At 37.1% G+C, this 12,666-nt stretch overlaps 1 protein-coding gene and 1 long non-coding RNA gene across 4 annotated transcripts in view; one reads left to right on the forward strand and one right to left on the reverse strand.

Moving 5' to 3' along the window:
• Nucleotides 1–12,666, forward strand: part of TMEM200A (transmembrane protein 200A) — an 82,239-nt gene that overhangs the window by 66,032 nt on the left and 3,541 nt on the right. The window contains exon 5 of one of the 2 annotated variants that reach the window (XM_032158960.2): nt 12,187–12,317. The exons of the other annotated variant lie outside the window; for it this stretch is intronic. The gene's annotated coding sequence lies outside the window, so the exon portion shown is untranslated. The remainder of the gene's footprint in view (nt 1–12,186; nt 12,318–12,666) is intronic. 2 annotated transcript variants of the gene reach the window in all.
• The window catches only part of LOC131382882 (uncharacterized), an 89,265-nt gene that overhangs the window by 743 nt on the left and 75,856 nt on the right, over nt 1–12,666 (reverse strand). The window contains exon 4 of one of the 2 annotated variants that reach the window (XR_009212501.1): nt 8,816–8,907. The exons of the other annotated variant lie outside the window; for it this stretch is intronic. This is a non-coding gene — a long non-coding RNA (uncharacterized LOC131382882). The remainder of the gene's footprint in view (nt 1–8,815; nt 8,908–12,666) is intronic. 2 annotated transcript variants of the gene reach the window in all.

Below are 12,666 nucleotides of genomic sequence, written 5' to 3' on the forward strand. Positions count from 1 at the left end.
GTAACTCTAATATGTACCAGATTGGTTTGCCTTTTACGTTCCAGGCTTCAACATCCTTTTTTTGCTCTGTACTTAGAGTTCCAAATTGGAAATGAGATAAAAACAGTACCTGTTCCTTGCATAGGTCAATAGTACAGTTACATATAAGTGAGAGTTCTGTTACATATCACCAACAACATTCTGTATGTTTGCCATAAACAGGATCTATTTCTGTTGTAAAAACTCAGAAATATCATGTGAACATTTTTCATTTTAGTGTATATTAATCCTTTTAAATATCTGTATAATATTCCATTATATGGAGGCGGCATGATTGACTTAACCAATTTTCTGTTGCTGAGCATTTAAGTGGATTCCAAGTTGTTGCCATTACTATCGTGCTGCAATGAATATCCTTATACATAGTTTCATGTATTCTTGGGCAAATCTTTTGAAAGGAGAATTCATAGAAGGGAAATTGGCAGTCAGCAGGCAGGGGGTGGCAAAGGGAATGGACATTTCAATTTTTGAAAGTCTTTCTCATGTTACCCTCAAGAAAAGTACCAATTTGTCCTCTCATTGACAGGTTATTAGAACTTCTTCCCTTATACCTCACCAGTAATGGTCATAATCAATCTTTTTGTCTTTTTTTTTTTTTCATTTTTGCCAATTAGTAAGTGAAGTTAATATTTTCACTTTTGAGATTACCTTAGTTTGCATTTCTTTGCCCATTCTTCTTTTCATTTGTTAGCAGAACATTTATGTTTTTTTCTTCTGTGAATCAACTATCAAAGTTTTCTACCCACTTTTCTCTTGGCTTGCTATCTCAAACAGGACATTGCAGAGGAAACAAACCATTAAAAAGTGTAGAAGATACTTGAAGCTAAAAATATCTGAGGCATGATTCCAAATTACACTATCCTTGTAGAAAGTGGTAGTATGTATGTATGGTGTTTTTACAAACATGGTTTTATCTTGTTATTGTTATCTTAGGCCTCCCTTGAACTCATTTTTATTGCTAAGCATTCTTTCTGATTTTTGTTATATTCCTGACATCTTAGGCAATTAATCATTCTTCTCAATTTTTTCCTTCAGCTCATATATTCGGTAGATAATTCAGCAATCTCAAAAATCCCAGGCACAAAATTTCTGTCCTTAGATACATGTGTTTTTTCAAAGAAGAGATTGTTTTTAACAAGTAAGGACATTTAAAAAGGTATATGGGAATTCTTATTCATGCTTTCAGATATTTAATATTGTCATTAATCCATAATTTTCTTCCCCAATACAACTTTCTCCTTCTCTTCCTATACTTTATCCTCCACCTTTTCCTTTTTTCTTCTCTTTGCCCTTTCTCTGCCCCTTCATTTCACTTTCTCTGTTTTACTCTCTAGTAGAGAGCTTTCTCTCTGACAGCCACTCTGAACCAATTAATTTTGTCTTCTAGAATTCTAGGTGAAACTCTTAATAAAGCAGGCACTGATTGATTGATACTTCAGTGGTGAAACAATAGGTGTGCCCATTAAATTCAGGAGCGAAACCAGGATGTACACCTTCATCCCAGTTGTGTTTACCTTTGCTCTGGAGGCACTAAGTGATACAGTTAGAAAATAGCAATTGTAGGTTTTAAAATTAGGAAAAGGAAGGCAAACAATACTATGTCAAGATGATATAATTGTATTTCTAGAACACCTGAGAGAATGAACTGGAAACTGTTTTTCTTAAACAGCAAGTTTAGTAAGGTGGTTTAGTACAAAATCAATGCACAAAAATCAGTAGCCTTCCTACATTCAAACAACTACTTGAAGATAGAAATGAGAGTAAAAGAAATATACAATACCATTTGTACTGTATACCAATATACAATAGAAACTCAATGACAAAATACCCAGGAAATAAAAAGTAACAAGAAATGAGAAAGGTCTATATTAAAAAAAAAAAAAAAAACTATGGCATAAAACTTATTTTTAGATAAAATGCTACAGCAATGTAACAACACCAATTTTCCCTATATTTATGTATAGATTTAGCATGATTCCATAAAAATTACTAACTGGATTAAAAAAATCAAATTATAAAGTTCATGTGCAACATAAAATGTGTAAGAACAGACTAGAATCTTTTGACAAAGAAAAATAATGAGGCCAGGAGCAGTGGCTCATGCCTGTAATCCCAGCACTTTGGAAGGCCGAGGTGGGTGGATCACCTGAGGTCAGGAGTTCGAGATCAGCCTGGCCAACATGGTGAAACCCCATCTCTACTAAAAATACAAAAATTAACCAGGCATGGTGGCATGCGCCTGTAATCCCAGCTACTCAGGAGACTGAGGCAAGAGAATCACAGGATGACAACTCTTAATATTGACCCAAATACATACTGGATTTGGTATATAGTACAAATATATGAAATTGATATGTAATGTAGGTAGTATTTCAAACCAAGGGAAGAGAGATTGTTTACCTGTAAACAATAGTTAGATCCCTGCCTGATTCTTACACAAAAATAAATCCCAGATGCATCAAAAAATTTAAATGCAAGGAATTAAACCATAAAATTACTGGAAAGAAACATGGGAGAATGTTTTAAATATAATCTTAGATTGCAGAAGGTCTTTTTAATGATGACTTGAAACCATCCATGAACATACTGATAGGTTTAACCATATACAATTGAAATTTTCTGTGTGATAAAAGATACAATCAAATAAGGTAAAAATATAAATTAAACATGCTTCTCACACATATTATAACCAGAAACCTGATTTCCTCAATACATTGAAAAACGTATATAAATCTGTTCTAGAAAACCAAATGAGAAAACATTCTTCTCTGGATATAGCTATAAGAAATCCAACACCATGCTTACATTGGGGAAGGAGAACCAGAGGCTGAAGCAACTCCCTCTTCATTTTCTACTGCTGGATTTTTACCATGAGCATGTGGAGTGTCCTACTTTGTTCTGGCTGCTATAACAAAAATATCATAGACTGGATGGCTTATAAACAACAGAAACTTATTTATCACAGTTCTGAAAGCTGGGAAGTCCAAGATAACAGCAGATTCAGTATCTAGTGTGGACCCACTACCTGGTTTATAGATAGTGTCTTCTTACTGTGTCCTCACATGGTAGAAGGGGGAAGGGAGCTCTCTGGGATTCCACTTATATTAATCCCATTCATGGACTCTGCCCTCAGGATCTAATCACCCCCAAAGGCTCTTTCTCCTAATACCACCACCTTGGGGGCTAGGATTTCAACATAGGAATTTTGGAGAGACATATTCAGCCTATAGCAAGTAGTTTCCAAAGAGAAATAGATAAAAGAAAAACAGACTGAGAAATACATTTTAAAAATTGAAAATCTATGTTTTCTTCAATTCATCTTGCTGCCACTCACCTGCACAAGTAGGAGAAGAGAGGGAAAAAGATGAAAACAGAAATAGTCCAGAAATAGTCACAGGCTTCTCCACCATCTTCCTTTTTTTTTTTTTTTTTCTAATACATTTACCATTAAGGTTTCCTCCATGGAGTTTCTCTGAAAAACCCCTGTATGTCCCTTAAATGCTAAAAGAATTTTGCATTTACAAGTGGAATAGATCATTCTTTCTGTGAGTGATGGGAAGTTTGGTCTTGCCATTCCCGAGGAAGTCTCCCTTCACACCTGTTTCTGCCTTGCTTTAAGGATGATCCTACTTAGATTTTACTTATGAAAAATATGTGAAATTCTCTAGCAGAAATGATGTAATTTGAACAATTTTCTAATGTTTGTATAGAATTTTAAGAATGCTTTACTATTAATTGAGCTACCATCAATTGGAAAACTTCTTAAGAAATTTAATGTACAGTATATTAGTCTGTAGCTTAAAAGATGGCACAACTCATTGTTCGTTTAGATGGTGATTTTATCTTGGTGAGAGATGGCTCCTTATTTAGAAAAGTTAAGAATGTAAGACCTTTAGTAGCCTTAACAATATGGACATGACTGTGTTTCTTGTGAAAGTGTAGACTTATGTATATAGGATATTTAATAGTACATGGAGCAACTAGAATTGAAATTGCTGTTGTCTTCCAGCTTTCCCCCTTGCCCTGTAGGAAAGCCAACAGTGTGTGGGATTTTACAGGTATTTAAAATCACCTGGAAATGGTATTAATATTTATTAGAGTCTCACTATTCAATGGTGTCTCCAAAAACATAGCCACTATCATGTAAGTGAAGTTACTATATGTTTTCCAGCAGTGGAGGAGTCTCTGTAAAAAGTCCAATTTGTGATTTTAAATGCTTCAGTTCTTCATCCAGGAATATCTTGGCTAATTTCCTGCATCTTAGTAAATTGGTGACATTTTTAGTGATAGTTTCTTTACACCAGTTTCAAGTCGCCTTCCTGTCAAGAAATGCAGAGAATGGGGAGTGTGACAGTGATTGTGTAAGAGCTTGTCCAGATTTGAGGAGTTGGGATGTGGGGCGGAAAGCATATTTCGACTTTGAGGGAAATGGCCTTCTAATTTCTTCTGTTCCTGCAGAAAATACCTCCCGCAGGGTCTCAGCAGGGTGTTTTCTGAGCTCATTATGGATCTGTTACTTGGCCTCCTGGAAACTTCTGTATTCTACGGGCTTCTGGCTTTTAGTCTTTGGAGAGCACTTGTTCTATGTCATTGTTACACAGCTTATAATTGGTGTGGGCCCATATTTTACAGTTTGTCAGGCTGGCAGATTTTGAAGGCATTACTAACAGAACAGGTATAGATTTCCAAGGGCAGTCTTGTTTCTATTCCTAGCATTTTCTGCAGGCTCAAGATGTACTTGACCATAAAGTAATATTTTACATTTAATGACTTGAATATCATTTTGCAAATTTTCTAAACATTTTGTATTTCCTTTTAGTTCCAGCATTCAAGTGAATGTAGAACTATACTGAATATTGAGAAATAATTCTCCCCAAGGTAGAACAGCAGAGATCTTCAGAATGTGTCCATAAAATCATAGCTTAAATTTGCCACAGAATTAACATTTTGCAGATTTCACATTCTATCACCCTTATGGCATCTTCTCTACTCCCCATATGCCCAGGCACCATATTCCTCTCCATTTTCAGTTAGTTTTATGCTTGAGTGTCCCAATGGAAACAGAATAGTCCTTGCAGAATTGATCAGATTACTCATGCATTTGATCCAGTTGCATCACAAAGATAACTAAAAACATCAGATGAACGGGTTTAGGTTTTCCTACCTTGTTTTTCTTATTGCTTTTATGTTTGTCACAAGACAAGTCTCGAAATCTGAAGAAATAGAATGAATTTAAAAGAAAGGCATGCTTTATTTTTTCTATATCTCCCAACTGTCTCTCTTACATAAATTCAACTGTTCTTTTTAACTTTCAAATTGTTAATGCTTTTGCCACTAAAACATACAGATTCCATTCAGATAGTTTTTGACTCAAGTCTCAGAACAAACTTGCAGTCATAACTACCTCTCCATGGACAGAAAGTCATCATTAATTACTTAACTTAATGTATTTTTAATTTGTCTAGCAGAGCAGTAAAAGAATAATGTGAGCTATGAAGAGTTAGTAATAGCTATTGTTTGAGAACTTCTTATAATCAACACAAAAGTAAGCATTATATACATAACTTTGAAAATTCCTTGTAGTCAGACCCAGCTGATACCACTAATATCACTCACTTAGACCTTAATTGCCAGAACTGAACTGTGCTTTGCATTCATTATCCTCTCTTCACAACAATCCTACAGGTACTGTTACTATACCCATTTTACAAATGAAGGAACTGGGGCTCCAAGAGGTTGATTCATTGTTCAAATGTGGTTATTAAGTATTAAGGGCTGTGTAGGGATTCAAGCCTGCTAGGTCTTCTGCCTCAAGTGCACCATATACTGTATATCAAAGAAGGCTTTGCCATTTTATAGATGGAGGAACTGAGATAAGAAAAGCCACTTGCATGGCCATGAAATGAGGAAGCAAAGACATGGGCCTCTGTCTCTCTGATTCCAGTGTCCACGTGGAAAACAATTATGCTACACGCTAAAAGATGATTTTTTTTTTTTGAGACGGAGTTTCGCTCTTGTTGCCCATGCTGGAGTGCAGTGGCAAGATCTCGGCTCACTGCAATCTCCACCTCTCAGGTTCAAGCGATTCTCCTGCCTCAGCCTCCCGAGTAGCTGGGATTACAGATGCCCACCATCACGCCCAACTAATTTTTTGTATCTTTAGTAGAGACAGGGTTTCACCGTGTTGGCCAGGCTGGTCTTGAACTCCTGACCTCAGGTGATCTGCCTGCCTCGGCCTCCCAAAGTTTTGGGATTACAGGCGTGAGCCACCATGCCCAGCCAAAAATGATTTTTATTCTATTTTTACTTTTTAAACTTTATGTGATTGAACTCTTAGTCACCCATATGAATTTTCTTTTTTCAATTCTGGTAAAGATATAGATTAAAAATCCTATTCTAAAAGTTTGAAATGTCTCAACTGGGAAGAAAGTCATAAAATTGTTCTAGCTTGAACAGAAAATATTTCCATCTGTCACATTTGTGGATACCACATGGGGTTTTTATATAATGTTTTTGTTTGGTACTCAAGGCATAGATTAATTTTTACTTCCTTTGGGCAGACAGCCTCACATTCTGGTGAATTTTTAAACTTCCAGATAAAGATAAAAATTCAAACATATAAATAAGACAGTATCAAATATATTTAAAATAATAGTCACACTTCAACTGGGAAGATGATGAAAAATCAGAGGGCAGGGACCCTTATGAAATAGTCAGGAACAAGGATGAATTAGAATCTATCTGCATGGCATACCCTCATTTATGTGCCAAGCCTTCGTTAACTGCCACCACTTCTTGGAAGCCTGTCCTGACTCCTTCAGATAGTATGGAAGAGCATTCTCCAATGCTCCTGTAGCTCCATCATAACAATTATTTTATTTTAAATGTTTATTTCTACTGTTTTCCTACTGGACTCCATACTCCTTGAAATCAGGGACAAAGTTTTATTAACTTTGTGTCCCTAGTGCCTAGAACATTTCAACCATACTCAAACCTTCATCAACTCAGTTCACAGTCAACAGATACTCACTGAGCATTTAGTATATGCCAGGCACTCTGCCAAGGCACTGGGACAGCATGAAAAAACAACAGAAAAGGGAGTATATAAACAAGAATGAACACTGGACTGGGAGTCTGAAAACTTGTATTCCAGTTCTATTCTGTCTGCTAATTGAGTGTTTGATCTTCAGTAACATTCCTGGCCTTTAGATGGCTAAAAGGAATGTCTGGATCCAAAGATGTCTAAGGTCTCTCAGCTCTGGAAGTCTGTGTAATTATCATTATCTCAAATATAATTGAACCATGTCTAATGTATTATAGGCTCACAGTGTGGTCAGAATAGTGTGCCAGTGTGGTTAGAAGACGTAAATATATAGGCATAAACTTCTGTGAGTGTGAGAATACTAAAAACTGGTATGGATTAGTGCCGTAAAAAGCAAATACCAGAATGTGCTTAAGCTTGTAAAAAGGGTAAAGGACAGCAATAAGGCTTTTAAGATTAGTATGAGAACAAAAATAGGAGAGGTAAGCCTGAAGATTAGAACGGACGGTATGTGGTGTAGTATTACACATGACTCACAAAGCAGAAATCTTCTCGTCAAGAAGAGCTTTTGTCTGCAAAGGCAAATGGTTCAAAGGGAAGTGAACCCAAGAGAGGCAAGCAGACAGTGGGCTTGAGTGCAGGCAAGAGTACATCTCTCTGTAGTGAGAAAGGTGGAAAATAAGATTTTCTACAGATGATCTCCAAGACCCATGGTGAATCTCAGTTTTATGTAAGATGGGAAAGGCCTGGAGATAGCCCAACAGTATCCTAGTTTGCAAAGTAAAGAAGGTGTGTTTTGTGAATTTCAAGCTGGTAATCTTGATGTCTATTGCTTAGCAAAATTGTGGCTGGTTTATGAGCACTGGGAATGAAAAAAAAAAAAAAAGATCAATATGTAGCCAAAAGTTAGCCCAAACTAATTTTGTATTTTTGGTTGTCTGCAGAGTATATACATATTTGTCTTTTTTTTTTTCTTTAAATTAAGAGACAAGGTCTTAATATGTTGCCCAGGATGGTCTTGAATTCTGGGATTAAGCAATTCACTTGCCTTGGCCTTCCAAAGTTGCTAGGATTACAGATGTGAGCCATCACACCCAGCCCATATTTGTCTTTTAACTTGGCCTTTGACAAAATCATGATCTCTTTTTGAAGAATATGGAAACATTAAGTGTGGCTGGCCTTCTAGTTAGATTTATTTATAACCAGTTAAATGACGTCATCAAAATGATCGTTGCTGATCAATATAGTCTCAGGCCAGGAAACATATTTTGAGCCCAGTGTCTACTTCAATGCCAGGTGTCCATTTTTATTGCAATTACATGAATATCTAAACAAATTAACAGTGTCTACCTAGAAAGAGGTCTCTAGTGGAATATCACAGAGCTTTCTTTGCTCTATACTTTCTTCAATTTCCAACACTTGGGTGAAGCTTTGGAAGTCAGATTTATAATATTTGCAAATGAACACAAACTGAGAGGGACAACATGATTTTGGAAGCCAGGCTTAGGATCCAAAGAGACTGATAAGCAGAAATTCTGTTCCCAAGTTAACAAAATGAAATTCACTGTAGTAAAATCCTTCACTTGAATCTTTGAGGGGATAAGTCCCGGCCCTGCCCTGTCAGGCATGGTGGAGAGCAAAGAGGAGGATGTGGAGGTAGAGAGTGGTCTCCTTTGAGTCTGCATTTTCATACACTGAAGGGGTATGGACAGGTGCAAGAGGCCAGATACTCACCCAAGGTGAGGCCTTCAAACTTGTGTACTCCCCATGGCTTTTCACAGGCAATCACTGAGATTTGAAAAATGGGAGTTGATTGGTCCACAGGCCTAGTTTTAAAGGCAGAGCAGCATTCTTTAGCATTTGGTATTATGGAAACAGGAATCAAAATAAGAAAAAAGAAAACCTCAAATGAAAGCAAATCTGGAGGCCACTCCCCATCTCAAATGGGAGGCTCTGGGGTAACCTCCTAGCTGTGTGACTCTAGGTAAGTTACCTAAGCTCTCTTAGCCTCAGTAACCTGAAAAATAGATATTACAATTATTACTCCTCCAGAATTATTGTGAGAACAAATGTTTTTGTACTAAAGCACTTAGAACAGTGCCTGACCCTAAGCAGTATGGGTTGTTATTACTATTATTGTTGAAACTTAGAAAAGTATGGCCTGTTACAATGAGGAGACTAGTTAACAGGATTCTTACATTTCCCATGCCTTAGAAAAACTTACAAAAAAAAAACCAAACAGTCATAAAAGTGTAGGATGGAGGGCATGTAGCTTTGCAGCATTGACCAAAAAAAAGGTAGATTTAGGCTGTTTTTGCATATACTGAACACTTTGTACCAATTGGCATTACAGTTTGAAGATGCAGAGCCTGTAGATTCACTCACTCTAGATTTTATAGTTTCACTAGGCTTTGTTTTTTCTTTGTCTCTTTTTTTTTTCTTTCAGAGAGAGAGGCTCTTGCTCTATCACCCAAGCTGAAGTACAGTGGCATGATCGTAACTCACTGCAGCCTCCAGCTCCTGGGCTCAATTAATCCTCCTGCCTCAGCCTCCTGAGTAGCTGAGACTACAGGCATCTGCCACCATCCCTGGCTAACTTGCTAAAAAAAATGTTTTGTAGAGATGGAGTCTTGCTATGTTGCCAGTGCTGGTCTTGAACTGCTGGCCACAAGTGACACTAAAGCCTCGGCCTCCCAAAGCGCTGGAGTTACAGGTGTGAGCCACTGCACCCAGCCTTCACTAGGCTCCTTATTGTGCAACTGCCTTTAGCATCCCCATGCCATTTTCCAGTATTGGTCCCTAATTCCTGCTTTCATCTACGAGTTCAGATTTTTTCTAAAATAACAACAGCAGTATTTATGTCTTACTCCAACTCCATGGCAGATGTGTGTAAATTGCAAGCATTTAGGAATAGCATTTGCCAACTCCCAAGACTTGGCTGTCCCTCTCTCTCCGGCCTTACTTACCTAGCTGACCTCCTGTAGTACTGAGTTGTGTGCTGGCCAAGTTCCTATTTGTGGCCTGCTTTCTTTCACTTGACCTTGCTTGAAATGCTGCTAACCTAACTTTTGACTGTGATCTATGTGCTATCTCCTGTGCGAAGCCTAATGAAAGGTCCTTCTCTAATGGAAACTTTCATTCTAGGAGTTACCTCATTCTGTTTTATGTGGATCTGTTTGCTCCTTCATTAGGTTTCAAGCTGTTTGAAACAGTGATTGAATTTGCTCACCTTTGCTTTCCTCTCAGGGTCTGCATTGGGTCCCTGAGTGATAATAGAGCCTTCTGCAGTATTGAATTGCTTTAAACAGAATTAAAGGACATTGGCACCAAATGTGATTTTGCTAATCCTTGGGAGTCTTGGTTCCTCTGTCTGGGCTTGACCAGGGTAGAATGGCTGAAGAAAATGTGATTCCCCCACCCATTATATTCTTTATTTGTCAACTACTCTAGAAGTTTTTGCCTCTTTTTGTTTCTATCAATTTTCATACTTTTAAGCTACCCTTGCTTTTTCTTCCTGTCTAACCTTTCTTCACATGCAAGCCCAGTCATCCATCTCTCTTTTTCACCTTTCTGTCCTCATATATTTTTCTTAAAATATCTTTTCTCATCTAACCTCCTTTCCTCTATCAGCCGCCTGAGCAGAAAATGGTAGTGCTAATGTTTTAAAAAGTGGGGGAGGACTAGAAATCTGTATGGAATGTAATTCACTTTTATTGCTTTTAAATTAAATGAAAGGCTTTTGCCCTTGTTTCCATTCTACTCAGAAGGATTTCAGACTAAATCCTTAAGCCTGCCATATGGAAATAACTGGGCTAGATGGCTGCTATCTAATCTAAGCATTTAATTCAAACATTTGAAATGGTTTTTGCTTCAAGAAAACATAGGTTGACATTAAGCTTTATTTTAGCAAAGGTTTGGGAAAGGTTCTAATCTGTAGTTATGTACACTTTGATAAATTTCATAGACTAGAGCAACAGATTACAATTTAGTTTGTTCTTCCAACATAAAACTATTTTAATCCTAGTTATAATTTCACTGAAGGCTGGATTTACTCACTGGCTTGTTAAAACTGTAGATACCAACCACAACCCTGTTATTTAAACACAATTCAAAAATCATAAATAGAAATTCAAAAGGAGAGCTCAATGCTGCAAGATGAGATTTGATGCCCTGAAGAAACTCTCTCTGAAATTTGCCAAAGACCTTGTGGAACTTAAAATATCTTCTTGTTTCCTACCAGCTGGATATGGTAGCTTGATAACTATTTATTATGAATTAAGATAGATATTTTACTCATTCAGAAAATGTTGCTTTTTGTTTGGATATTAATCTTGTTCGTTCATATTTTTAACTAGGAAAGTTAGTACAGTAATATGGTGGTCATCCAACAGACCACAAGAAGAAAATTTATCCTTCATTCAGCATTTTAGCAAATATTTCTTGAACACTAGCCATGTGCAAGGTATTACAGTGAATGTTTCTGCTAATAAAAATATGAATTAAATTTGATGTTTGATCATAAGAAGTAGAAGAACTGTGATACTATAATATTACAAGTGCCATAGAAAACTTGCTATTATAAAATGCTTTAAGGAGTTAATGCTTGCATAGGGTGCAGTGGGTCAGCTAGAGAAGGCTTTATAAAGAAAGTGGAATATGAGCTTTGATGCCTAGCCAGATGTGGGTGTGTGAAGAACAGGGCAGGGCAGTGGGGAGTGGGTAGATTGTGGACAGCTGAAACGTTAACAAAATCTCAGAAATGGTACAAAATGGAATATGAATGAGAAATACAGAACATTTGTTAGGTTTTATTTTTATGCAAATTAAAGAGAAGAGTTACAGACAAAGTCAATGGGTCTAGAATTTCAGCTAAAACTTTGGTAGGTAGTGGAGAGTATTTTATCATTATTCTGCTCTTTAAACAACTTCAGAGATGATTGATCTGCACTAATCTTGATTGTAAAGGAAGAGAAATTGTTTGGAAGACCAGTTAGGGGGTTATCATATGGTCTAGTAAAAGTTAATAAGATCTGTACAAGGCTGGGAAGAGTAGGATTAGAACAGAGGGGTGGAATTAAAGGACATCGTATATTGGAAATTTCTAGGATTTAGAACCTGATTGGAAGAGGAAGAAGAAAGGGAGGAGTTAAAAATAACTGTAAAGAGCCAAATCTGAGAACTGACCCTGCTAAAAAAGTCAGACAAGTCAAGTGGTGCAGCTGGTGTGTGCTAGAAGGTAAGTAAGTTCAGCTTTACTAGCAGTACATGAATGTGTGTATGTTCCCTAATGGGCAGTGGAAAGTGTGAAATTGAAACTTAGGATATGACCTGAAATATAGACTTGGGACTCATTAGCATCAAGGAAATAGTGAAGATGTAGGAACAGATATGAATGCCAAGGGACAGTATGGAAGAGAAGATGGCCAAGGACAAGACTCTAGGGAGAAGTTCTACTTTTAGGTGAGTCTGTTGAAATAGTCAGTGAGGTCAGAGTAGATGTAGGAGAACTTAACATCATAAAAGACTGGGGAAGACAGAGTGTGGAGAAAGGAGGGGCAGTAATATCCATGGAAGCAGAGAGGCAA

Source organism: Hylobates moloch, unplaced genomic scaffold (genome assembly GCF_009828535.3).
Source record: "Hylobates moloch isolate HMO894 unplaced genomic scaffold, HMol_V3 SCAFFOLD_2, whole genome shotgun sequence".
Taxonomy (NCBI): Eukaryota; Metazoa; Chordata; class Mammalia; order Primates; family Hylobatidae; genus Hylobates; species Hylobates moloch.